Source organism: Plecotus auritus (assembly GCF_963455305.1).
Source record: "Plecotus auritus genome assembly, chromosome: 2".
Classification (NCBI taxonomy): Eukaryota; Metazoa; Chordata; class Mammalia; order Chiroptera; family Vespertilionidae; genus Plecotus; species Plecotus auritus.
Genome location: NC_137771.1, coordinates 95,813,737 through 95,840,604, shown reverse-complemented (window position 1 = coordinate 95,840,604; position 26,868 = coordinate 95,813,737).

Below are 26,868 nucleotides of genomic sequence, written 5' to 3'. Positions count from 1 at the left end.
CTGGGCCAGATGGCTTCACAGGGGAGTTTTACCGAACATTCAAAGAAGAACTAAAACCAATCCTTCTCAGACTATTCCAAAAAATTCAAGAGGAAGGCACACTTCCAAGCTGTTTCTATGAAGCCAGCATTACCCTAATCCCAAAACCAGATAAAGATACCACAAAGAAAGAGAATTACAGGCCAATATCCCTCATGAACATAGATGCCAAAATTCTAGCAAATTGGATCCAGCAGTACATCAGAAATATTATACACCATCACCAAGTAGGATTTATCCCGGGGATCCAAGGATGGTACAATATCCTCAAATCAATAAATGTGATGCTTCACATAAACAAACTGAGAGATAAAAATTACATATTCATATCAATTGATGCAGAAAAGGCATTTGACAAAATCCAACACCCTTTTTTTGATAAAAACTCTCAGCAAGGTGGGGATAGAAGGATCATACCTCAACATAATAAAAGCCATATATGACAAACCCACAGCCAACATCATACTCAATGAGCAAAAACTAAAACCATTTCCCCTACGAACAGGAACAAGATAGGGATGCCCACTGTCACCACTCCTGTTCTACATAGGAATGTAAGTACTAGTCATTGCTATCAGACAAGAAGAAGAAATAAAAGGCATCCAAATTGGAAAAGAAGAAGTAAAACTGTCATTATTTGCAGATGACATGATACTGTACATAGAAAACCCTAGAGACTCCATAAAAAATTATTAGACTTAATAAATGAATTTGGCAATGTATAAGGATACAAAATTAATGCCAGGAAATCTATTGCATTTCTATATACCAATAGTGAACTTACAGAAAGAGAGACTAAAAGAGAAATCCCATTTACCATAGCACCAAAAAAATCAAGATACCTAGGAATAAACTTAACTAAGGAGGTAAAAGACCTATACGTGGAAAACTACAAGACACTGAAAAAAGAGAAAGAGGAAGACATAAACAGATGGAAGAACATACCATGTTCATGGATTGGTAGAATCAACATCATTAAAATATCCATGCTACCTAAAGCAATGTATAGATTCAATGCACTCCCCATTAAAATACCAACGGCATATTTCAGACCTAGAACAAACTCTCCAAAAATTCATCTGCAATAAAAAAGACCCCGAATAGCTGCAGCAATCCTGAGAAAGAAGAACAAAGTAGGTGGGTCCTCAATACCATATTTTAAGCTGTGTTACAAAGCTACTATTCTCAAAACAGCCTGGTACTGTCACAAGAACAGACATATAGACCAATGGAATAGAATAGAGAACCCAGAACTTGACCCAAACCACTATGCCCAATTAATATTTGACAAAGGAGGCATGAACATACAATGGAGTTAAGACAGTTTCTTCAATAAATGGTGTTTGGAAAATTGGACAGATACATGCAAAAAATGAAGCTAGACCACCAACTTACACCATATACAAAAATAAACTCAAAATGGATAAAGAACTTAAACATAAAACAGGAAACCATAAAAATACTAGAGGAAACCACAGGCAGCGAAATCTCAGACATATGCCGAAGCAGTTTCTTCACCGATACCACTCCTAGGGCAATGGAAACTAAAGAAAAAATAAACAAATGAGACTACATCAAAATAAAAGGCTTTTGCACAGCAATGGAAACCATCAACAAAACAACAAGAAAGCCCACTGTATGGGAGGACATATTTGCAAATGTTATCACCGATAAACGTTTAATCTCCAACATTTACAGGGAACTCATACAACTTAATAAAAGGAAGACAAATGATCCAATAAAAAAATAGGCAATGGACCTAAATAGATACTTTTTGAAAGAAGACAGAAGGAAGGCCAAGAGACATATGAAAACATGCTCAAAGTCACTATTTATCCAAGAGATACAAATCAAATCGACAATGCAGTACCATCTCACACCTGTCAGAATGGCTATCATCAACAAATCAACTAACGACAAGTGCAGGTGAGGATGCAGAGAAAAGGACCCCTCCTGCTCTGCTGGTGGGAATGCAGACTGGTGCAGCCACTGTAGATAACAGTATGGAGTTTCCTCAAAAAACTAAAAATGGAACTCCCATTTGACCCAATAATCCCACTTCTAGGAATATATCCCAAGAAACTAGAAACACCAATCAGAAAGGATGTATGCACCCCTATGTTCATAGCAGCACAATTCACCATAGCTAAGATTTGGAAACAGCCTAAATGCCCATCAGCAGATGAGTGGATTAGAAAACTATGGTACCTCTACACAATGGAGTACTACGCTGCTATAAAAAAAAGGAATTCTTACCATTTGCAGCAGTATGGATGGAACTGGAGAGCATTATGCTAAGTGAAATAAGCCAGGCAATGAAAGAAAAATAGCACATGATCTCACTCATTTATGTAAAATAAAGAACATTATAACCTTATGAACAAAAAGATAGATACAGAGGCAGTAAAGCATTGAACATGACTGTGAAATTACAGCAGGAAGGCTGGGGTGTGTTGGGGAGGGGGGGGAAGAGATCAACCAAAGGACTTGTATGCCTGCATATAAGCACAACCAATGGACACAAGACACTGTGGGGGTGGGATGAGGGCATGCGACAGGGGGTAGTGGAGACTGGGGCAAGGTCAATGGGGAAAAAAAGGAGACATATGTACTACTATTTGTAATACTTTAAACAATAAAATAAAATAAAACACACATTTCTAAAAAACCTATAGATCTAAGAAATTTGATGAGAATTGGATAATATTTAGTACTAAATTACAATGAAAACATTATTTATCAAAGCTTTTGTGATATAAATCAAGAGATATTTAGAATGTTACATTAATACTCATCAATTAATGAGTTGTCAAACTTTAAGGATGAACACTCACTGATAAAGACAATCACAGAACTGTAACACTTATAAGGTTGCTCCCCCTGTATAGGATAAGTCAAGAATTGTGCCTAAAGGCTTTCAACTTCAGTGTGAGTTCTAGAGTGAGGAATGAGATGTGAAGTCCCCCTTAAGGCTAGCCTTTAGTCATTTAATTCTTAAAGCTTTTGCCCAATATGTATTCACTTGTGCATTATAAGGTTAGTGCTGGTGCTGAATGCTTTTCCACAATGAATACATTTATAGTGCTTTACTCCTGTGTGAGTTCTCACATATACCCACAGGCAAGAGGAATTCCTAAAGGCCTTCCCACATTCTTTGCATTCATAGGTGTTCTCTCCAATGTGCGATCTCTTATGCATAATAAGATAAGAGCCCATGCTGAAGGATTTTTCCACATTGATTACACTCATAAGGTTTCTCTCTAGTGTGAGAGGGTAGATGTTTCTTAAGGGATGACTGATCAATAAAGGTTTTCGCACAGTAACTGCATTCATAGGGCTTCTTTCCAGTGTGGGTTCTCATGTTTCTGGAGGGAGGAAGGAACAGTGAAAGCCTTTCCACATTCCTTACAGTCATAGGTATTTCTCTCCATTGTGAGGTGTGGTTTTTTTTTTGTGTGTTTTTTTTTTTTGTGTGTGCACATGAAGACAGAGAGCTCTGTCTGAAGGACTTTCTACAGTGATTACATTCATAAGATTTCTCTCCAGTGTGTGATCTCACATATTTCTTAATGGAAGAGTGAAAAATTAATATTTTCCCACAGTCACTACATTTATAGGTTTCTCTGCAGTGTGAGGTATCACACATTTCTGAAGGGACAAGGGGCCATTGAAAATTTTTCCATGTTTCTCCCATTTTGAGCTTTCCTCCACAGTATATGAGTTTTTGTGCACACTAAGAGAACGTCTTTTTCCATAGTCAATGCACTTGCAGAGTTTCCCTCCCGTGGGTTTTTGCACATGTACTGAAAAGGAAAAGTGTAATCCAAAGGACAGAACACATTGATTACACTCAGAAGATTTCTCTCCTGTGAGGTTTCTTATGGGATTGAAAGATCTGCTACAATCAAGAAATTGAGAAATGTTCTCTTCAAAAGGAGAAGTCATATGACTCCTAAGAGTTAAGAAATGGCCAAAATCTTTCCTGTATTCTTTATATTTGTAGCATTTCTGTCCTTTGAAATATCTTGTACAAATAAGGTGACAATTCTTTCTGAAGAATTTTCCATAGTGATCAAATTCCAAGGGTTTCTAACCAGGGTGAATTGGTGCTATTTTTATGCTTTTAGAAGTTTTTCCCCCAGGAGCATTCTGCATAGGAATTGCATGTTTTGATTTAAGTTGAGTAGCCCAGTCTGAAACTGAACAGGCCCCTTGGATAATTTTTCTCTCCCCTAGCCTCAGTTCTTCCTGTTCCACCTCAGTGATCAGACCATGATTGCAGAGATGATACCCCATGGAGGCCAGGTTCCCAAATTTCTCCATCATCACATCTTTGTACAGGATTTTCTGAGCAGAGTTCAGTAGTGCCCACTCGTCCTGGGAGAATTCCACCAGCACTTCCTCAAAGGTCACCAATTCTTGTGACCAAGTTGTCAGCAATCCTGAATCCATTCTTCCTCTTCTGTGTCTCCCTCCTGAGCTGGTAGAGTTCTGAGCAAGGAGAGCTACTGCAGCCAGATTCTTGTAGTTCCCCAGCACCACATCTCTTTATAGATTTCTCTGAGTTTAGACTAGCAAAGTCCATTCCTCCTAGTTGAATTCCACAGCTACATCCTCAAAGGTCCCTGTCACAAATGTTCTAGCATCAGGCAATTGCCTCAACCAGTGTTCATTGAGAATAATGTGTCAGACATCCAGTGATAATCCTTTCCCCCTATGACTTCTCTTCATGAAGAGAGAAAAAGTCTTAAGAAAGACAACCACAAGGAGAAAGATCAATGGCCAGAATCCTGTGAGTCTGACAGAGAAATCTGCCTGAACACTTCTTGTTCCCAAATTCAATAGAATAAGACCCGAGTTTCTAGATTCAGGTCTTGGTACAAATATGTACAAAACAAAGATATTTTTATGAGCTATCACAAAACTCATTGACATGACGTCTTAAATTGGATATCTCTGCTGAGAATGAAATTGAAGAGAATATGGTAGAGTGGCTAAAAGAAGTTGGTATGCCAGTAGATTGTGTAAACAAGCTTGCTAGAATATTTCAGGAATAATAAAAGTATCTGAAGATTTGAACCAAGCTTTTAAGGAAATGCACAAAAATAATAATTTGGCTCTACCAGCTGATTTAGTTAATATAAAAATGTTGAATGTTGGTGCCTGGTCAAGAAGCTCTGAGAAAGTCTTCGTCTCACTTCCTACTGAACTAGAGGATTTTATACCTGAAATGTAATTCTATTTTTTAAAAAAAGAGTGGTAGAAAATTACATTAGTATCATCTCATGTCAAATGGAATTGTAACATTTAAGAATGAAGTAGGGCAATATGACTTGGAGGTAACAACTTTTCAGCAGGCTGTGTTGTTTGCATGGAACCTAAGACCCAGAGAGAAAATCAGCTTTGAAAATCTAAAACTTGCAACTGAACTCCCTGATGTTGAGCTTAGAAGGACTTTATGGTCTTCAGCTTTCCCAAAGCTCAAATGGTAAGTTTTATTGTATGAACCTCAAGTCAACTCACCCAATGGCCTTTCTTCTGAGTGAACCAGGAATTCAGTTTAATAAAAAATGAAAAAGTTCAGAAGAGTGCTAAAATAAATTTTATTGTACTCTTGCAGCTCAATACAGAAAGAATGGGAGAAGAGAATAAAGAAATATTTCAACTACAATACTAATAACCCAGGAAGCTATCATACAAATAATGAAGATGAAAAAGAAAATGAGTAATGCTCAGTGCAGACTGAATGAGTAGAAAATTTGAAAAACATGTTCTTTCCACAAAAGAAAATTATAAAAGAGCAAACAGAATGGCTAATAGAGCACAAATACATCTGAAGAGATGACTCTGATATCAACACTTCCACATCTATGGCATAATTTTGAGATCATGGACTGTATTAAGAACCTGAATTTTGGAGTGGTTGTAACAGTTTGTGCTGGGAGAAGGTTTATTTGAACTTTGATTAAAACAACTTACAAAACAACTTAAAAATCTTACCTTACAAAACAACTATATTTTGCCAATCACATTAGTTAGCATGATGGCATTCCCTTCATGTTGCACACTCTTTAACAGCATGCTGATTTGTGGAGACATTTGCATTCATGAAGAGCCCTTTATGAACTTTTAAAGTAAATTTAACTTATATCCACCAGAAGAAGTGCAAGGGTGGGGTTCTTACTGCTTTCTTTTTTCGTCCTTTTTTTCCTCTTACAAAAATGTACTTGCACAAAGAAGGATCTTAGATATTTGTGCACTGAAAAATGCTGTTATGTGTTGCTTTTAAAATGCAATTAAAACTAGAAATAGCAAAAAGATTACATTTACTTTTATAAAAGTAAAAACCAAAAAGAGCGTAGAGAAGGGCATGCTGTTCATAAAGATGAAGTTCTAGGTACACTGGATACACTAACTGTTACTAGCACTTGTATAGTTACCAATAAAGTGAGGCTTAGCTGATCTTGATTTTTTTTCTTTGTACAGGTTAAGGTAAAGAGTCCTTTCTCAAACTAGGAACAAAATAACAAATATAATGGTTGTTCCCTGAAAACAGTCTTCTTTGACATGTTTGAATTATGTAGCTTAAAACATTATAATAAATGGTTTTTAAAAGAGAAAAGGCTGAGTTGTTGTTGTTGTTTAATCAATGCTTTTACCTCATGTCATCTGCAAAATCAATTCCAGTATGGTTTGTGTTTTAAATGTGAAAAGTAAAACAATAAGGCTTTAGAAAATAATATAGGAATATATCTTTATGACTCTTGGGATAAACAAATATTTCTCAAACAGGACATATAAAGGGTAAAAAAATACTTATTTCTAAAACATAAAATGCACTGATCATAAAGGAAAGACTAATAATCTGGACTCCATTACAATTAAGAACTTTCAATCAACAAAAGACATTATTAGGTGAGAGATTGAAAAGGCAAGTCACAGAGGCAGGAAGCTACACTCTGTGATACATATATTCAACAAAAGGCTTGTGCTCACAATATATAAAAAACTCCTACAAATTAATAGGGAAAAGACATATAAGCTAACTTTTTTTTTTTAAAGTAAAACACTTGAACAAGTACTGTATCAAAGAAGACATCCCAATGACCAACAAGTATATGAAAAGTTATGCAGCCTATTTTTCATCAGGGAAATGCAAATTAAAACTCCAATGAGAATGGCTACCATTAAAAAGACAAATTATATTAATAGTTGGTAAAGATAGTAAATAATTAGGACCCAAATACACTACTGGCAAGAATGTAAACTGGCACAATGGCATTGGAAAAGTCTCTGAACACATCTATTAAATTTGAACATATGCTTTGCCTATGATCCAGCAGTTCTACCCTTGTATTTTCATTACATATGGGCATAAAAGACATATATAAAAATGCTCATCAAAGCATCCATTGAGCTGATGAATATTATTCATTATAGCTCAAAACGGAAAACAAATCAAGTATTCATCAACAACAGAATCCTATATAATAAAAGACCAGCCACCATAAGCAGAATGACCAGAGACCAGAACCACCACAGCCCCTCACAGGGCTGGCCTCGCCCCCAAGCAAGCGGTTAGAGGCAATCAGGCAGGCAGGCAGAATGGTCAGGAGTGATCAGGCAGGCATACCAGTGGTTAGGGGGATCAGGCAGGCAGACCAGTGGTTAGGAATGATCGGGTAGGCAGGCAAAGTGGTTAGGGGCGATCGATCAGGTAGGCAGACCAGCAGTTAGGGGCGATCAGGTAGGCAGATGGCCCTTTGCTGGGCTGGCTCCACCCCCAAGCAAGCAGTGTGGGGTGATCAGGCAGGCAGAGTGGTTAGGGGCAATCAGGTAGGCAGATGGCCCCTCACAAGGCTGGCCCCAATCCCAGCAAAGAAAGAGGGAGGCCCAGGTCACCAGCGGCAACTCTGTGGCAGGTGTGCTGCTGGCCAGCGATTGCCCCGCAGAGGGAGGCCCAGGCCAAGCAAGCCATCACACACCATGCCTATCGTCTGCAGAGGGAAGCCACCAGTGGCAGGGGAGAGGGGGCAGTGCTGCACAGATGGCAAGCAGTGGCAGCAGTGGGGGTGGGGCCACCTGCCTGCAGCTGGGGGAAGCCCCAATAGGCCCTGATCTCAGGCCAGGCCTAGGAACCCTACCCAAGGGGTCCCAGATTGTGAGAGGGTGCAGGCTGGGCTGAGGGACTGCCCCCCCACCAAGTTCATGATTTTTTGTACACTGGGCCTCTAGTTAACAAATAATTTGTGCTATTGGCATACAATGGAATACTACACAGCAATGAAAATGAATAAATTAGTGTTACTAGAACATGGAAGAATTTCTCAAGAAACCAGAAAGAAAAGAATACATGCTAAATAATCTACACTAATAAAAGAGAAACGTGCAAATTGACCATCACTCCACTACACCCACAGCCAATCAGGAGCGAGTATGCAAATTATCCCAACAAAGATGGCAGTGGCCACGGAGCTGCAGTGAGCAGGAGGCTTGGGTTGCCCCTGGCAATGGAGGAAGCCAAGCTTGCGATCTGTCCTGGCTGGCCCTGGCCTCTGCTCAAGGCTACAAAGTTTCAATTGTAGAAGATAAATAAATCCCAGATACCTGCTTCCAGCTGGCCCTGGCCTCCACTCAAGGAGGTGCTGAAAAAAAAGAAAGAAAAGAAAAAAAGGAGGGTCTGGGAGTCTGGATAGCCGGGGTGTGTGTCCAGCCTGAAAACAGTCCTTAGCTCCTCACCCAGGCTGGCCACACTCCCATGGGGTGAGGGTCCCTGCTGGGGGGCTTGGCCAGCCTGAAAACAGCCATCAGCCCCTCAACCAGGCTGGCCAGGCACCCCAGTGGGAACCCCCACCCTGAAGGGAATGTGGCCAGCCTGAAAACAGTCCTCATCCCCTCACCCCATCAGTGGGGGTCAGTTGGAGGTGATCAGGACAGCAGGGGTGGGGGGGGAGTTTGGAGTGAGCAGGCCAGCAGAGGGAGAGTTGGGGGCGAGCAGGCCAGTGGGGAGGGTAGGTGGGGTCTAGCAGGCCAGCAGGGGGGCAGTTGGGGGTGAGCTGGCTGGCAGGGGAGGCAGTTGGGAGTGAGCAGGCTGGCAGGCAGAGTGGTTAGGGGCAATCAGGCAGGCAGGCAGGTGAGCGGTTAGGAGCCAGCAGTCCCGGATTGTGAGAGGGATGTCTGACTGCCGGTTTAGGCCCAATCCCTGTAAATTGACAGTAGGACATCCTTCAAGGGGTCTCAGATTAGAGAGGGTGCAGGCCGGGCTGAGGGACACTGCCCCCCCATGCACGAATTTTGTGCACTGGGCCTCTAGTTCCATTTATATTGAGGGAAGCCACCGCTTGCCAATACTGTCATGGGAGTGCACCAAGGAACACAGAAGGCCAGTGGACCTTGGAGGCATTAGCAGGGCTGACGATAAGCACCAATTGTTTGTGTTGAGATAGCGGTGGCTTAAGGCATTTCCCTAACCTGATAATCCTTTTACTGTTTACCAAACTTTACCTTTGATATGCCTGTATGCATTGCTAGAGGGTAAAATGTGTTTCTAAAACTGAATAAAGAGCAGATGGAATCCAGTCTAGGTGTGCCTCTTCAAGAAAGAGGTCTCCACCTGGTCCCCAATGTCTTCTAAATTTATATTTCTTGTATAGCATTTTTATTTGTGCATAGGCTCCTCCTTCAGATCCTGAAGCCTAGCTGTGAAGGTCGCAGCATCTGGCGCCTAGAACAGGGACCAGAGGAGAAGATTTGCCTGAGTGAAAAATGAAGTGAAAAATAAAAAGAGGAAATTCACTGGAAAGGTGGGAAGTTCACCGTGCACACAGCCCATGCCAGCTTTGGAGTTGCAACTGTAAGTGGATGGGGATGTTTTTAATCAGCCAGGTTATAATGGGGAAGAATTCAAGTAAAAGGCAAAAACATCATTGTAAATTTTTAGCTTGCATGCTCAAGGATAAAGGAAGTAAGGTGTCAAAAGGTACTCTGAAATCAGGCCCAAGGAAAATGAGTGACCTTGTCATTTTTAACTATGTGTGTTCTTGTTTGAACTGCATTATGCCCACTTCATATTGAGGATCAAAAGTCTGTAAAACCTAAGGCCCTGGATCCTCCACTTCTAGTGTGGGAAGGCTAATCAACTAGAGAAAATGGGGCTAACAGTCCTTTGCAAAAGGACTCCTTAATGCTTTGTCTGAAAATTACCATATGACACCTTGGGACTGGCAGATTTTAGATGATACAACTTTAGATGCCAGTCAGTGCTATGGAGAGCAGAATATGATAAGATCTGTGAACAACAGGCTGAGATCTAGGCTGAAACCTGGCTGTAAGTCCCAGGCAATGTAAAACATCTGAAAGATCCATGAAAAGAATTCTGATTTATTAAGTCTTGTCTATGTGATATGCATGCTTGTCTGTTGATTGTTGTTTTATCTGTATTTTTGTTTGGTTTAATGTGTTTATTGTTAGTCCATTAAGCATGCCTTTAATTTATCTTCATAGAAAAGCAACAGTAGGAGGATCCAAGATGGTGGCATAGGTAAGCACCTAAACTGCTGCCTCACACAACAATTTCAAAACTACAACTAAAAGACAAAACATCTATCACCCAGAACCACGGAAAAGCTGGCTGAGTGGAAGTTCTACAACTAGAAGGAAAGAGAAAAGAGCATTGAGACGTGCACAAGCGCTGAAAAGCTGAGGTACGAAGGCGTGCGAATCGGGCTGGCGGTGGGTGACTGGTAGCGCTGCTTTTTTCAACCCGAAGGGAGACAAGCTCCCGATTACTCCGAACTTCAGTTTCTGGGGAGATGCGGGGGACCCAAACTCCTACGGAGAGAAGCTGGACTGTCTGCCATCGGGTCGGAAAGTGAGGGTGGCTTGCTTGCAGGGCTGCGAGCAGGAATAATTGTTTACTGCACTGGGGCGCGGGACGCGGGGACGCGGTCGGAGACGCAGAGCCGGCTAACTGGCAGCCATTGCTGTTTGCCACTCCCTAGCCTAGTGACGCCCTGAGACGCTGCCCTGCACAACCTACAAACCCACCCAAGCTCCAAGCAGCAGCTTTAGCATATGAATGGCCTGCCCTATCTCAGCTTAATATAGCAAACTTGCAGCCCAGTTCAGACAGCTCCAAAACCTCCAAACCCCAAGCAAAGAGGAGAAAAACTCTAGTTCTCACTGTAGCTCCTGCTGGGTGGCCTCAGACAGTAGCTGACCTGCACCCCATTGGAGATCCAGAAGCCAGTGTACCTAGTGGTCAGTGTGAGACACCAGATTTCAACTCCTCACGTTCAAGAGGCAGACTCAGTGAGCACCAAAGCCCCACTGAAACAAGTCCTGCACCATAAGCATATCTCCAGCGCAGCAGTTCTTCCATTATAGACACAGCGGGTCCTCACAGCCAATTGGCCTGGAGGTCAATTCCTCCCAGTGTACCAACAGCAATCAAGGCTTAACTACACCAAGACTTTGCACTCAGCCCACAAAGGGGTGTACCAAGAGCATACATCTCAGGTGATTGGGTAGGCTGAGCTACTGGCCCCTCCCTATAGGTCACCTAGCACACAAAGCCACTCCATAAACACAGGGAAGCAGCAAAATGCAGAGACAAAGAAACATGTCACGAATGAAAGAAATGGAGGAAAGCAAACTACTGGACGACATAGAGTTCAGAACCACATTTATAAGGTTACTAAAAAAATCTTCTAAAAACTGCCAAGAAACTTGATGAGACCTCCGAGGAGCTTAGTGAGACCTTCAAGGACCTTAATGAGAATGCCAAAAAAATGGAAAAGGACCAGTCAGAAATTAAGCATACACTGTCTGAAATAAAGAATATACAGAAACTCAACTGTAGATCAACGTACCCCAAGAATCAAACCAAAGATCTGAAATATGAGGAAACAAAAAACACCCAACCAGAAAAACAAAAAGAAAAAAGAATCCAAAAATATGAAGATAGTGTAAGGAGCCTCTGGGACAACTTTAAGCATACCAACATCCGAATTTTTGGGGTGCCAGAAGAAGAAAGAGAGCAAAATATTGAAAACCTCTTAGAAGAAATAATGACAGAAAACTCCCCCCCACCTGGTGAAAGAAATAGACTTACAAGTCCAGGAAGTGCACAGAACCCCATACAAGAGGAATCCAAAGAGGACCACACCAAGACACATCATAATTAAAATGCCAAGGGCAAAAGACAAAGAGAGAATCTTGAAAGCAGCAAGAGAAAAACGGTTAGTTCCCTACAAGGGAGTACCCATACTACTGTCAGCTGATTTCTCAACAGAAACTATGCAGGCCAGAAGGGAGTGGCAAGAAATATTCAAAGTGATGAACAGCAAGAACCTGCAACCAAGATTACTCTACCCAGCAAAGCTATCATTCAGAGTTGAAGGTCAGATAAAGAGCTTCACAAACAAGAAAAAGCTAAAGGAGTTCATCACCACCAAACCAGGATTACATGAAATTCTGAAGGGTATTCTTTAAGAAGAGGAAGAAGAAGAAAAAGGTAAAGATAAAAATTATAAACAACAAAATGACATCAAATACATACCTACCAACAAGTGAATCTAAAAATCAAGTGAATAAAAAATCTGAAGAACAGAATGGACTGGTGAATATAATAGAATCAGGGACATAGAAAGGGAGTGGACTGACAATTCTCAGGGGGAAGGGGGTGTGAGGGGTGCAGGAAGAGATTGGACAAAAATCTTACACCTATGGATGAAGACAGTGGCAGGGGGTAAGGGCATTGGGTGGGGTGGGGTGGGGAATCAGGTGGAGGGGAGCTATGGGGGAAAAAAAGGAACACCTATAATAATCTGAACAATAAAGATTTATTAAAAAAAAAGAAAAGAAAAGCAACAGTATGTGGCCAGTCCATTACTAAATTTCCCCAGAGCAAACAGGATATGGGGATGGGGATAGAGAATATGAGCAGTACAAGTCCTAGAATGATCCCCCTAGACAAAGAGAGATAAAGTAAAGGTAACTAAAAAAGGCCCAGCCCATTAATTACTTGGTCTCTTGGTGATCCTGCAAAATGGACGCCCACTCTTGGGAGTGTTATTAAAGTCTCATTTTCACTATGTTTTTGTTTCCCAGTCTGTCATTTGAAATCTGAATAAATGAGCCATTTCTCACAGTTTGGAGACTTTTATGGGACTTCTATGCCCATGAAGAGAAAAAGGCTAGTTTAAGAGGAAGGCACCCCACCCAATTTTGGGTGGCCTCTTGGCCTAAGTCCCATCTTTTCACGGATGCTATAGAACAGGCAAAAAATTTAATTCAGCCTCTGTTTTTCTTTAGAAGATGGCGAAAATGACACAAGGAAAATACATAGGCTAGGTTTGGGCAACAAGATTAGTGTTTCCATAATAATAGGCAGTTCTTGAATAATAATGGATTGCATTCCAAGATTGCCTCCTAGGTCCCAGGGCACTCCTGCTTTTATAAAGGAAAATAAAATAATATTTTATTATTAAAGCCACTGAAAGTCAGTGAGTTATCTCTGTTACATAATTTGCCAAGGAAAATGCCTTGGGTAATAATAATTGGCTTTAAAATCTCAAAGTTGTTAAGGCAAAATATATAATACTAAAATGAAGAATATATGACAAAAAAATCTTTTTGAGTGGTAATTATATATGCCTAAACATAGTTTTCCAAAGTCTTTGGTAACTTAAAACTTTAAAGTTTGGTGAATTAAATAATAAAAATTATTAAATATCTAGGTATTTTGAAATAACAGAATACTGAAATATTAATCTGAGTTTGCTTCGTATAAAAAATCTAGAGGATACATTTTAATCTATTAATTAAATATATATATCTTATATTTTATTTTAAAAATATCTCTTAAAATAGGAATATATTACTAATCTGAGAAATGCTAAGTATTTAACTTGCACCTAAAATTGGAGGCTTCTAAGAGTTACAAGTTCAAACTAAGTTGGGAGAAATTATATGATTGTGATAATAGAATGCATAAAGTATGGAAATTCATTTTTGAGAAAAATAATTCTTGTGTTTTCTCTGGAAAAATTAGTAGTTAAAAATATATTGTAGTCTTTTTCAAATTTTATTTTATTGTTTAAAGTATTACACATAATAGTACATATATCTCCTTTTTTTCCATTGACCTTCCCCCAGCCTCCCCTACTCCCTGTTGCATGCCCTCATCCCACCCCCACAGTGTCTTGTGTCCATTGGTGTGCTTATATGCATGCATACAAGTCCTTCGGTTGATCTCTTTCCCCCCTTCCCCAACACTCCTCAGCCTTCCTGCAGTATTTTGACAGTCTGTTCGATGCTTTAATGCCTCTGTATCAATACTTTTGTACATCAGGCTATAATGTTCTTTATTTTACATAAATGAGTGAGATCATATGGTATTTTTCTTTCATTGTCTGGCTTATTACACTTAGCATAATGGTCTCCAGTTCCATCCATGCTGTGGCAAATGGTAAGAATTCCTTTTTTTATAGCAGCATAGTATTCCATTGTGTAGAGGTACCATAGTTTTCTAATCCACTCATCTGCTGATGGGCATTTAGGCTGTTTCCAAATCTTAGCAATGGTGAATTGTGCTGCTATGAACATAGGGGTGCATACATCCTTTCTGATAGGTGTTTCTAGTTTCTTGGGATATATTCCTAGAAGTGGGATTATTGGGTCAAATGGAAGTTCCATTTTTAGTTTTTTGAGGGAACTCCATACTGTTCTCCACAGTGGCTGCACCATTCTCATTCCCACCAGCAGTGCACGAGGGTTCCTTTTTCTTTGAATCCTCACCAGCACTGGTCATTTCTTGATTTGTTGATGATAGCCATTCTGACAGGTGTGAGATGGTACTGCATTGTCGTTTTGATTTGCATCTCTTGGATAAATAGTGACTTTGAGCATGTTTTCATATGTCTCTTGGCCTTCCTTCTGTCTTCTTTCAAAAAGATTTTATTTAGGTCCATTGCCCATTTTTTTATTGGATCATTTATCTTCCTTTTATTAAGTTGTATGAGTTCCCTGTAAATGTTGGAGATTAAACCTTTATCAGTGATGACATTTGTAAATATGTCCTCCCATACAGTGGGATTTCTTGTTGTTTTGTTGATGGTATCTTTTGCTGTACAAAAGCTTATTATTTTGATATAGTCCCATTTGTTTATTTTCTTTAGTTTCCATTGCCCTAGGAGTGGTAACTGTGAAAAAATTGCTTCAGCAAATGTCTGAGATATTGCTGCCTGTGGATTCCTCTAGTATTTTTATGGTTTCCTGTCTTATGTATAAGTCCTTTATCCATTTTGAGTTAATTTTTGTGTCTGGTTTAAGTTGGTAGTCTAGTTTCATTTTTTTGCATGTATCTGTCCAATTTTCCTAGCACCATTTATTGAAGAGACTGTCTTGACTCCATTGTATGTTCATGCCTCCTTTGGCAAATAGTAATTTAGCATAGTGGTTTGGGTCGATATCTGGGTTCTCTATTCTGTTCCATTGGTCTACATGTCTGTTCTACCAGGCTGTTTTGAGAACAGTGGCTTTGTAATACAGCTTGAAATATGGTATTGAGATCCCTTCTACTTTTTTCTTCTTTCTCAGGATTGCTGCAGCTATTCAGGGTCTTTTTTTTTTTTATTCCCGATGAATTTATGGAGAGTTCTTTCTAGGTCTGTGAAATATGCCATTGGTATTTTAATAGGGGGTGCATTGAATCTATTGATTGCTTTTGGGTAGTATGGACATTTTAATGATGTTGATTCTCCCAATCCATGAACATGGAATGTTCTTCCAACTGTTTAGGTCTTCCTCTATCTCTTTTTTCAGTGTCCTGTAGTTTTCCGCATATAGGTCTTTTACTTCCTTAGTTAAGTTTATTCCTAGGTATCTTGATTTTTTTGGTGCGATGGTAAATGGGATTGCTCTTTTAGCCTCTCTTTCTGTAAGTTCACTATTGGTGTATAGAAATACCATATATTGCTTGGCATTAATATTGTATCCTGCTACATTGCTGAATTCATTTATTTAGTCTAATAGTTTTTTGATGGAGTCTTTCAGGTTTTTTATTACAATATCATGTCATCTGCCAATAGGGACAGTTTTACTTCTTCTTTTCCAATTTGGATGCTTTTTATTTCTTCTTCTTATCTAATCACAATGGCTAATACTTCCAGTGCTATGTAGAACAGGAGTGGTGAGAGTGGGCATCCCTATCTTGTTCCTGTTCTTAGGGGAAATAGTTTTAATTTTTGCCCATTGAGTATGATGTTGGCTGTGGGTTTGTCATATATGGCTTTTATTATGTTCAGGTATGATCCTTCTATTCCCACCTTGCTGAGAGTTTTTATGGGTGTTGGATTTTGTCAAATGCTTTTTCTGCATCAATAGATATGACTATGTGAATTTTTATCTCTCAATTTGTTTATGTGAAGTATCACATTTATTGATTTGTGGATATTGTACCATACTTGCATCCCCGGAATAAATCCTACTTGGTCATGGAGTATGATCTTTCTGATGTACTGCTAGATCCAATTTGCTAGAATTTTGTTAAGGATTTTGGCATCTATGTTCATGAGGGATATTGGCCTGTAATTCTCTTTCATTGTGTTGTCTTTATCTGGTTTTGGTATTAGGGTGATGCTGGCTTCATAGAATGAGCTTGGAAGTATTCCCTCCTCTTGAATTTTTTGGAATAGTCTGAGGAGGATAGGTTTTAGTTCTTCCTTGAATGTTTGGTAAAACTCCCCTGTGAAGCTGTCTGGCCCTGGGCTTTTGTTTGCTGGAAGCATTTTGATGACTGCTTCAATTTCTTCCATAGTTATTGGCTTATTGGGTATTTAGATTCTTCCTGATTGAGTTTTGGAAGGTTGTATTTTTCTAGGAATGTGTCCATTTTCTGCAGGTTGTCCAGTTTGTTGAATAGAGTTGTTCATAGTATTTTTTCATAATATTTGTATTTCTGTGGGGTCTGTTGTTATTTCTCCTCTTTCATTTCTGATTTTGTTTATTTGGGTCCTCTCTCTTTGCTTCTTGGTGAGCCTGGCTAGAGGATCATCAATCTTGTTTATCTTTTCAAAGAACCAGCTCTTGGTTTTGTTGATCTTTTCTATTGTTTTTTTTTTTGTTGTTGTTGTTGTTGTTCTCTATGTCATTTATCTCCGTTCTGATCTTCATTATTTCCTTCCTTCTGCTCACTGTGGGCTTTTCTTGTTGCTCTCTTTCTAACTCTTTGAGTTGTAGGGTTAGGTAATTTATTACCATTGTTTCTTATTTTTTGCAGTAGGCTTGTAGAGCTATGAACTTACCACTCAAGACTGCTTTCGCTGTGTCCCATAGATTTTGGATTGTTGTGTTTTCATTGTCGTTTGTTGCCATGATGTTTTTTATTTCTTCTTTGATCTCTCTGGTAACCCAGTCATTGTTTGATAGCATGCTATTTGCTATTAGTCTCCAGGTGTTTGCTATTTGTTGGATTGTTTTTATTGTAGTTGATTTCCAGTTTTATTCCATTGTGATCTGAGAAGATGCTTGATATGATTTCTATCTTCTTGAATTTGAAGAGACTTTGCCTGTGACCCAATTTATGGTCTCCTTTGAAAATGACCCACGTGCACTTGAGAAGATGTATATTCTGTGGCTATGGGGTGAAATGTTCTGAAGATGTCAATTAATTCCATCTGATCTAGTGAGTCATTTAGGATTGATGTTTCTTTGCTGATTTTTTTGCTTAGAGGATTTGTCCAATGGTGATAGTGGGATATTAAATTCTCCTACTATGATTGTATTGCTGTCAATCTCTCACTTTATATCCTCTAGGAGGTTTTTTTTTAATGTATTTGGGTGCTTCTGCATTGGGTGCGTATATGTTTACCAGAGTTATTTCTTCTCGTTGTATTCCTTCCTTTAGAATTATGAAGTGGCCTTCCTTATCTCTTGTTATGTCCTTCACTTTGAGATCTAATTTGTCAGATATAAGTATTGCTACCCCCGCTTTTTTTTTTCATTTCCATTTGCCTGAAAACCCTTTTGCCATCCTTTCACCATCAGTCTGTGTGCGTCTTTTTTTCTGAGGTGGATTTCTTGTAGACAGCTGATAAATGGGTCATGTTTGCTTATCCACTCAGTTACCCTATGTCTTTTGATTGGGGCATTTAATCCACTTACATTTAAAGTTATTATTGTTAGGTACTTGTTTGTCGCCATTTTTATTCTTTACCCCTCTGTTCCTTCTTCGCTTTTTATTTCTTCTTTTTACAGCAGATCCTTTAGCATTTCTTGCATTGCTGGTTTGGTGGTAATAAACTTCCTTAGTCCTTTTTTTGTCTGTGAAGCTCCTGATTTAAGCTTCAATTTTGATTGATAGCCTTGCTGGGTACAGTATTCTTGAATTCAGACTCTTCTTTTGCATGACTTTGTATATTTCATTCCATTCCCTTCTTCCCTGATGTGTTTCTGTTGAGAAATCAGTCGCTAGTTTGATGGGGGATTCTTTGTAGGTAACTTTCTGTCTCTCTCTGGCTGCTTTTAAGATTCTTACTTTGTCATTGGTATTTGACAATTTAATTATAATGTGCCTTGGTGTCAGTTGTTTAGGGTTCATTTGGTTTGGTACTCTGTGAACTTCTTGGATTTATGTGAGTTTTTTCTTCCCTATATCAGGGAAGTTTTCTCTCATTGTTTCTTCAAACAGGTTTTTTATTCCTTGCTCAGTTTCCTCTCCTTCTGGAACTCCCATTATGCGGATGTTGTTTTGTTTCGTGTTGTCCCAAAATTCCCTTAGGCTCTCCTCCTGCTTTTTAATTTCTTTTTCTAGATGCTGCTCTGCTTGAGTATTTTTTCCTATGTTGTTTTCTAGCTCACTGATGCGGTCCTCTGCTTCTTCTAGTCTACTGTTGATGCTTTCTATTGAGTTCTTTACAGCAGCGATGTCATTTTTTATTTCTTCTTGGTTCTTCTTCATTTCCTCTTGGTTCTTACACATATTATCAAATTTGTCTTCCATTCTTTTCAGCCACCTTATGACCATTTCTCTGAATTCTTTCTCTGACAGGTTGCTTGCCTCCATTTTGTTTACTTCCTTTTCTGGTGATGCCTGCTTTTCTTTCATATGCAGGCTGTTTCTTTTTCTCACCATGATCTCTCTTCTCCAGGTGTCTGGTTATGTATTTCTCTGTCTCCTGCATTTATTTAAAGGCACAAAATGCAACACAACAAGGCACAATGCACAAGGCACTGAACACAAATGAATTCATGATACTAATAATCCCTAATAGAGGTGACCACCAGATAAAAGAGAATTAGGGGATAAGAAAGAAATAAGAAGAGTAGAAAAAAGAGAGAGATAGAAAAAAGGAGTGCAAAAATGATATTATTAAAAGGAAAAAAGTAAGAGAGAAAAGAAAGAGAATAGAAAAGAAGAGGGGGAAAAAACTATTTATATGGGGAGGAAACTCCAATAGAACAGCCACTAATCCCAACAAATGACAGCAACAAATACCTAGAGATGAATGCAAACTACAAACAACAACTAATATCAAGTGAGGCGAGAGAAAACAGAAGCAAAAAACAAAAACAAAAACAAAAAAAAGCGAAACAATCTCACAAACAAGGAAAAAAAACCAACATAATCAACAATCAAGCAAACAACAACAAAAGGACAGAGAGAGAGAAAAAATTTTGGATAGTGAAGAAAGAGAAGAGAGAGGTGTGTATGCACTTAGAGCAGGGGATTGGAAATTGGATATATAAGTAGGGTGAAATTTTAACTGGGGGTAAAAAGAAGGAATAGGGAAAATTTAAAGCAAGAATAGGTAAGAGAAACAGGAAAACAAAAAGGGGAAAATGAGGAAGAGAGTGTTGGCATAAAGGTAAAGTTGAGATAGAGTAAAATGATGCTAAAGGAGAGATGAAAATAGAATGTAGAACACTAATCCCAAAAGAAAATAAAATGACACTTTTTTAAAAAAAGGTAAAATAGTAGTAGTAATAATACTGATTAAAAATAAAAATGTAAAATTAAAAAGGTAAAATCAAGTGAGGAAAAAAGAAAAAAAATATTTTCTTAAGTAAAAGATGAAAAAAATAAAAATAAAAATTTGCAGTAGTGAAGGTCATTCACTTCCTCTACTGTTCTGTTTGGCACACCTGTTTCCTATTCAGGACAGTATTGAAGTTCCCTGCGTTCCACTGCTCCTCAGTGTTGTAGGCCACAGTCCTGATTTTCAAGCAGGCAGTACTTCTTTGTTTCTTATACTCCTTTATTTGTGTTTACACAAGAGTCAATTTGTGATTCAACCCCTGGGTGGCAGTGTTTCTGTATTGACCTCTGGGTCTATAGGTCCTCTCTAGCTAGTGTTTAGATTTTGTTTTCCCTGTGGCACTTAATACTGGTTTGAGTGAATAGGCTGCCCGAGAGCTGGTTCTCTGATCGTTATTCCCCACTCTGATCCCCAGGTTCCAGAAAAACAACTTTCCCCTGCAGTCTCTTAGAGTGTCCCCAATTGGGAGATCCTATATATTGGGCTTAGTAATCAAAAGCACGAATTTAAAGAGGAAAAAAAGAGAGAAAGAGAGAAAAGAGCCAGAGTAAGTGTGCGAACTCTGGCGCTGCGGCGCAAGTCTGTGCAGTCTTTTTTCCCCATGGGTCTAAGAAGCCGGCACACTGTTAAAATTTTTAGGCTGCCCTTTTGCACCCAGTTCAGCTATGGGTTGCTTTTAGAGTTCCCCTCTGTTAGCAGCCCTGCGGATCCCATTCCACATTCACGGATCACGCCAGCCCCAATGGCAGCGGACTTTTCTAGGTGCAGACTTCCCCAGATCCTCCAGTTCCCGCTGTGCGCATTTCTCTGTCCGCCCAGACCACAGACCTCACCTTATCCCAGGCGAAATCTGACCTTTCCATGAAGAGGTGTAGAGCTCCTCCAAATCTGTGTGCTTGCGCCACTTGGGGACCAGTGTTCTCGGGTTCGCAGCTGTTCGCTGGGTGCTGTTGTTGTAGATTCCCGGGATTTTTAGGCTTCCAATAACATCCACTCTCCCCTTCAAGATGGCATGGTCTCCTCGTCAGAGACCATCACTCCAGGAGGGATCTCAGCAGCAGTGGAGGCTGTCCGGTCAGGGGAACCCCATCTGACAATCCCCCACAGTCCCTTGGAGTATAACTGTCCCTCAATTCACAAACAAACACTCCCTGTGTGACCACACACTCTCCCTTCATTCTCTCACTCACACACTATCTTGCAGTCTGCCTTCCCGTCGGCAGCCATCTTCCCTCCTATACTGTAGTCTTTATGTGTACTATGTGTGGTAAAATTTCAACCTAGGATATAGTATTTTATTGGCCTGATTAAAAAAGAGGATTAATTCTATGTTCTGAACCAAATTTTTAATATTAAAACCAGTTTAAATTTAATTGACATCTTTCCGAGTAATTACAAAAAGTGTATAATATAATCTTTGGATTATGTATATTTAATAGTCTTTCCAAGTTAAATATCAAAACTTTAGCTGAGAGATAGCTTTGGGACATTTCAAGGGCCCTGGAATAATTCAAGGATTCATTCTCTCTTCTTAAAAGAAATATTTTAAAACTAAATTAGGCTGATCTAATATATTTGAAATCACATGGGAAGCTTTGTCAAATAAAAATTAATAACTGTGTTCTATTTATATACATATATTTTAAATGGTATAAAGGTTTCAGCCTTTAAGCTTGGCATAACAAGGTTGCTGAATACTTCTTAAGCAAAACCAAAATATTCAGCAGCAGAATTTCTAAACAGGAACATACATAATGCCTCAGACCCCCACCCAGCCTGCTCTTCAGATTGGCTTGGTGGGGGGGGGGGGGGCGGCATCTATACTTCATAGGTCAAATGTATAGGTTTGCTTACTTTGCTTTTTCAATAAAGGTACATACTTTAATTACTTAATAAATTAGCTTTTTACAATATAATCAAGGTGTCATATAAACTCATTTATATGAGAAGCCAATATTTTATAAGCAATTGGTTCTACTAAAGTCTAAAGTAAAATTTACATACATATGCAAATAAGCACTAACCCAAAAGAATGCTGTTTAGAAGTAAATTTAAGCTTAAAAAGGAGAAATTTTAAAATCTCTTCTGCTACTATTTATTAAGTAAACTAAAAGTTATTATTCAAGCATTAAATCTTACCATTAATGAGACACCATAAGTAGAAAGAAAGTTGCTTTTTGTTGAGATGTATGCATTGCCGTATTGGACAGCATGTCTCTCTCCTACTCGTTTTTCTGAAAGGCAATCAAATTGGTTGTTCTGTTTAAAAGAAAGTAAAGGTCTTTAATGTAGCAATTTATGGCAAGCCCACAGGTAAAGCAAACTTTAGCAATGCTTACCCAATTAGAAAAGAAACTCCCTAAATGGGGCTTAGAGATTGCACAGGAAAAAGTACAGAGGGAAACACCCCTCAAATATCTAGGAACTGTAATTAAAAAGAAATGTATTAGGCCTCAAAAGGTAAAAATATGAAAGAATTGCCTTAAGACCTTAAATGACTTTTAGAAATTATTAGAGAACCTTAATTAATTAAGACCTTATCTAAAAATCTCTATGGAAGAAATGACAAATTTATTCAATGTACTTAGGGAATCCTAAGGAAGCTTTTAAGTTAAATGGTTGCAAAGACCTATCATTTTCTAATTTCATGGCTTGCCTCACTCAAGCAGTGAGATGGCAAATACAGCATGTAACAGCAGTTTGCAACCATCTAAAAAATCTAAATGCCAAATGGTTTGGGGCCATCTAGTAAATCATATCTTCCCTAAACTAAAGACACTTAAGAGTAAATAATTTGCATTTTGCCTCCCTAAACAGAGGGTAAATAGCTATGTCAATATCCTCAAAAAGACTAATATCAGAAATCCAATTAGTGTCATTTGCTGTCCACACCAAAGGACAAATAAAGTTAAAAATTAAATATTATTTCAGAATGATTTGAATTGGCAAATTGAAATAAGTGAATATTCAGGGAACCTTAGTTGTTGTCTACTAAAAAACAAGTTACTACAATTTTTATATTACACCCTTATTATTATACCATAAAATGCTAGACATGAACCTATTCCTGAAGCCTTAACTGTTTTTACTGATGGTTCATGTACTGGTAAAGCTGCTTATCATACAGTAAATTCAGACCAAGTCACCCAGACTAGTCACACTTCTTTTTGTTTAAAAAAAATATATATGTATTTTATTGATATTTTTACAGAGAGAAAGGGAGAGGGATAGAGAGAGTTAGAAACATCAATGAGAGAGAAACATCGATCAGCTGCCTCCTGCACACCCCCCACCGGGAATGTACCCGCAACCAAGGTACATGCCTTTGACTGGAATCGAACCTGGGACCCTTCAGTCCGCAGGCCGACGCTCTATCCACTGAGCCAAACCAGCTAGGGCTAGTCACACTTCTTTACTAAAAAATCAAAGCTATCAAGGCTGCATTGCAGAATTTCCAAAAGCCTCTTAATATTATTTCTAATTCTACCTATGCTGCTAGTCTGGAAACAGAATTGAGACTGCTCCATTAAAATAGCTCAGTGACCAAAGTCTATTTATACTATTTAAACAGGTACAGCAAATTGTACAGCAAAGACAATATCCCTTTTATATAACTCATATCAGAGCTCATACCACCCTGTCTGGTCCTTTAACAAAAGGAAATGCATACTTTATTACAACAGGCACATTATGGCAATACCATACAATTCCCAAGGACAGGCAATTATAGAACACCAACATCAGCAGTTAAAATCCCAACTTGAAAAACAAAAAAGGGGAATAGTGATGCAGGAGAAATCTCCTGTAGGTATATTACACCAAGCCTTAGTTACTTAAAATTTTTTCACCTGTAACATGCTGATGGCAAGACACCTATGGAATTACACTGGTGTCAGAATAAACCAAAAGAAAAAGGGCTTGATCAAATGGAAGGATCCTGAGTCTAGTTTATGGAAAGGTCCCAACACTTTATTAATCTTTGGTCAAGAATATGCTTGTGTATTTCCAGAAAACCCCTCCAAGAACAAGTGGATTCCTGCAAGGAACATCAAACTCCAACATAGAGCCATGGAAGGAACTGACCAGACTAATGAGGACCTTGCACCTGGAACCTTACCTTGTACCTGTAGCTGCAGACAATCGACTACTCCAGGCACAGATAGAAGTATCCCCAGGCAACACACTGAAGATAAGGAATGGGAGGAGAATGAAACAGATGAGAAACAGTCCAGGGATGACCTGGGGGATGGAAGAAGACAGTCCAGAAAGATGAGCGAGTTTGTGAGAAAACAAGAACCCTGAGAACACCTGAGAATGTTTTCCTTGCCATGCTAGCAGTCTTCAGTTGTACGATGATGCAGGTTGCCCTGGACAAAGCCAGAGAAGGTCAAACCTGCATTGTCATTGCCCACTGTTTGTCCACCATACAGAACTCAAATATCATTGCTGTCATGTCACAGGGGACAGTGATTGAGAAGGGGACACATAAAAAACTGATGGCCCAGAAAGGAGCCTACAACAAACTAGTTCCTTAGATGCCTGACAGCAATTTAAAAAGGACATGAAAGAACTCAACCCTTTTCATTGGCTCTCCCTACATTTGACTCTTAGCATAACCACTATTGTCTGTCTCATTCTTGTTCTTATATGTTTAATTCTAGTCTGCAGATGCAGAATGAAGAGTCTTAAAAGATCATGAGCCCTGCAGATGACATACACCTTTCAAGATTTATTAATAAAACAAAAAGGGGGAGATGCGGGCAGCCACCACTTGCCAATACTGTCATGAGAGTGCACCAAGGAAAGTGGAAGGCCGATGGACCTTGGGGGGTTTAGCAAGGCTGATGCTAAGCACCAAAAAAAAGTAGATTTCTGCATCTTTCTCTCTGATATTCTATCCCTCTCCCCAATTGCTGCCTTGTGTCTGCCTCCAGAACCCTCATTCCAGGATGAGAAGTAGCAAGAAGTGTAGAAAGCAGAAGGGGCTTAATTTCAGCCTTCACTTAAGTGAGTGGTGGAAACCTGTCCTCCTAGGGCAATGGTCGGCAAACTCATTAGTCAACAGAGTGGCAAACCGTGGCTTGTGAGCCGCATGTGGCTCGTGAGCCGCAGTTTGCCGACCACTGTCCTAGGTTAATAAACATCCTTAAGATTAGCCACATGGAAGTCAGTTCTCCAAACCAGCTCCCTTCTAGGAAAGAAACTGTAGCTTTCACTGTTTTGCTGTTTGTCCAACATCTGTTACTTTCACTCACCTATCCTCCTTTGGAGCAGAAGCCTGAATGTCTTATGATATCCCTTGTCCTCTATGCAGGGAAGCCCTCTAGCTCAGAGGGGAGATTCCAAGATCTTCCTCTTCTTAAGCCCTTCCCTTTGCCAGTGGCTAATTTAGGCTGTGTTTACTATTCTAGTCTGAGACCCAAGGGGACCTCTGTCAGGGCTTCTGGGAAAGGTACCTCTCTTATACAGAGTCTGTGATCTATGATGCCTGGTGCGCTGCCCAGACTCATCTTGCCCACCATTCTGGGGATAAAGTCAACACTGGGGATGGCTGGGCAGAAAGAGCCTGGTCCATTCTGACACTGTGGAGCCACTGAATGAACCAACTCTGAAGATCCACTCTAACTTTCTTGTGGTGGGAGAGAATATATTTCCTCATTATTTAAGTTTATTTGAGATTGGGGATTTTCCATTAGTTACAGGCTAAGGAGTTCTGACTGATACAGAAATTCTGTGAGCAAGGTTAGAATTTTCCTTGTAATTGTTTTGTGAAATGAAGTCAAGACAGAAGTGATTTTGAGGTTTCACAACATCCGCTTTTGGCCATTGGTCCACTAACTTTCCTGTTAACATTTAGGGTCAACAGGGGAAAAGCAGGCATATTGGAATGTAATGCATCTGTTTAGAAAGGAGCTGCACAATACATACACAAATGGACCTGGATTAGATTGGTTATTGTTTTAATTATTTCCTGTTCATGAATCTATCTACTCAAGAAGTAATTTTCTGAATTTACTCTCCCTCCTTTAAGACCTCTGTGAAAGAAAATGGAAATGAATCTCAACAGCTGTCAGAGGTAGAACACAAGTCAGGGGGCATCCTGGGAATACTTAGCCATGTCCTCAACTCCAGCCAGAGACATGGCTGCTGGGAACTCTTTCTCACCCCAACTCCTAACATTCTCATTCAGCAAGGCTGGGGTGGAAGTCCTGCAATCCATATTTTTAGTGTGCTCCCAGGTGGTCCTTATGCAGATGATTCAGGGTCTCGCTTTGGGAAGCATAGATTGAAGGCATCCTGGCCAAGGCTGGTTATTTCTCCAGATGTTGCCTAGGGTAAAGGAAAGGTAGAATCACGGCTATTCAATTTCTAGCTGCCTGACCCTGCCTAACTGAATCTGTTTCTTCATATGTAAAATAGGACCCCGACTGTTGTTGAGGATGAAGCACTGAAAGAGAACTCCACATTCATCCCTGGCCTCACCTGTCTGCGTATCCATCTATTGATTCTGCCCACTCTTTCAGACCAGGATTTGTTCCCTGACCCACAGGCTGTGCCAGCGTCTGGTCTCTCAGGTGGGTCCAGGTCCTCTGCAGTAAATACATCCAGCTGAGCTTTCCATCATGTGCAAGTCGAGAAGCCCCTTCCTGCATTTCTTCTGTTTGGTGCACATCTGGTCCTCCCAGACAGGCCAGCCTCTTGCTAAAGCTGCCCTTGGTTTCTGAACACTGCTCCCCAGAAGCAGTTTACAGCAATTAAAGTGAGGAAAAGATACTCTCCTATTTACAGA